General features: G+C 35.1%; 1 long non-coding RNA gene across 1 annotated transcript; it reads left to right on the top strand.

Moving 5' to 3' along the window:
* LOC127148836 (uncharacterized) lies at nucleotides 1-1,558 on the top strand. Its single transcript, XR_007819969.1, has 3 exons — nucleotides 1-263; nucleotides 497-562; nucleotides 1,424-1,558. It is a non-coding gene; the product is annotated as an uncharacterized LOC127148836 (long non-coding RNA).
* The last annotated feature ends 242 nt before the right edge of the window (nucleotides 1,559-1,800 follow it).

Raw genomic sequence — 1,800 nt, 5'->3', positions numbered from 1 at the left:
ATATATCCTAAAAGGAAAAGGAAAAGGAAATAATAATTATTATTATTATTGTTATTATGTGAGTCTATAAATAGCATTAGAATGCTTAAGATGGAAATAAAGGAAAAAGAAAAAGGTTCTTTATCTTCTTCTCTAAGATAACCCTCTGTTGTCGCCGCCTCAGTTAAAGTTAAGATTGGTCTCTTTGGAAGCTTGAGGATTTAAAGTGATGAATTTTTCATCAAGGATAAGAGGATTTTCCAACCTCCATCTGAGTAACCTTGGTAAGCTAATGAAATTAAATTAATATTTTATTAATTTAATTTTGGATCTATTTGAGGTTTCTTTAAAGGTTCAATTGGCTAAACTTTTTAAGATCTAAATCTTGGATTTTTCCCAATCAAGGTTGAATTGGTTTCAACCCAATTTTTAGAAAGTTAATTTGGGAGAATTTTTGGGTGTTAGTCAATTGCCAATTTCATTTAATTAAGATACTAAGTTTTCCTTTTATGATTAGGATCAAGTTAATTGGAGAATTTTTACTGTCAACTAGGAACTACCTTTGTTTGGCTAAAATCTCCAGGTAAGAGATTCTCCTACTAGACCTTCGAACTGAATTCAAGAGACCGCATGTAATTATGATTATGCATTGATGGTAGCTAAAATGCATAACTTGATGCTACTGATAATGACTGTCATTGTATTGATGTTGGTGATGATGACTGAGATTATTATGTTGGTGATTGATGATGATAGTTGATGTTGATGATGATGACTGAGATTATTATGTTGATGATTTATGATGACAGTTGATGTTGATGATGATGACTGAGATTATTATGTTGATGATTGATGATGATAGTTGATGTTGATGATGATGACTGAGATTATTATGTTGATGGTTGATGATGATGACTGATGTTATGTTAAGGACTGATAGATTGATGTTGATGATTGTTAATGCATGATATATTAATCACATGATTAAGGACGTTAAGATTAATACTCATGCCATGTTATGATGTTATGTTATGCTACATGCTATGGATAGGGTGTTCTGTTAACTTTGTCTATTAGAGTCGTACCTGCATGGGTGTCCTTCGGGATCACCACCTATTTAGGACTGTGTGGTTCGACGGGACGCCAGTCTAGCATGTATATAGATATGATTCGAGTGATTCGACGGGGTCCTCGCATCCCGATTGTCTTAGTGTTACCCCCGGGTTCACTACAGACCAGCATGTCCTAGGTGCTCCCCCGGGACACCGAAGACCAGATTTTCGTTCCTACGGGAGCGCATGTTGCACGTGTTCGGGAACGTGCCAGAGATTGGGTACCATTTTCAGGACTCTAATGGGAAGTTAACAGACACCTAGCGGGACTAGTAGTAGGTCCCTTACTGAGTATATGTTTATACTCACTCTTTCTATGTTTAACATTTCAGGCGAAGGTAAAGGTAGAGGAAAGCTGGCGAGCGACAGAGAAGGATCCGTGACATGCCATATGGGGACTCAGTTTTGCTTCCGCGTTTATGTTTCAGTGTTTTAATATTCCGTTTTTAATGAAAATTTATTCTTCCCTCGTTTCAAAAAAGTGTCTCTTGTCATTGTCGTTCCGTTTTAGTAACGACCTCAGCTTAGTATAAAGAGTTGGGTCGTTACAAAACTTTTATGTTTTTGTCAGGTTGGGTTGGATTACATTTTTAAAAGTTTGAGAAGATCCAACTCAACCAAAATTCTGTAATATTATTAATATATATATATATATATATTATAACTCATAAATATTATCATGAAGTTTGTTTGAAGTTTGTAATAGATA

This window comes from Cucumis melo, chromosome 4 (genome assembly GCF_025177605.1).
Source record: "Cucumis melo cultivar AY chromosome 4, USDA_Cmelo_AY_1.0, whole genome shotgun sequence".
Classification (NCBI taxonomy): domain Eukaryota; kingdom Viridiplantae; phylum Streptophyta; class Magnoliopsida; order Cucurbitales; family Cucurbitaceae; genus Cucumis; species Cucumis melo.
Note: the sequence above shows the minus strand (reverse complement) of the source record. Positions and strands in the feature narration are given on the sequence as shown.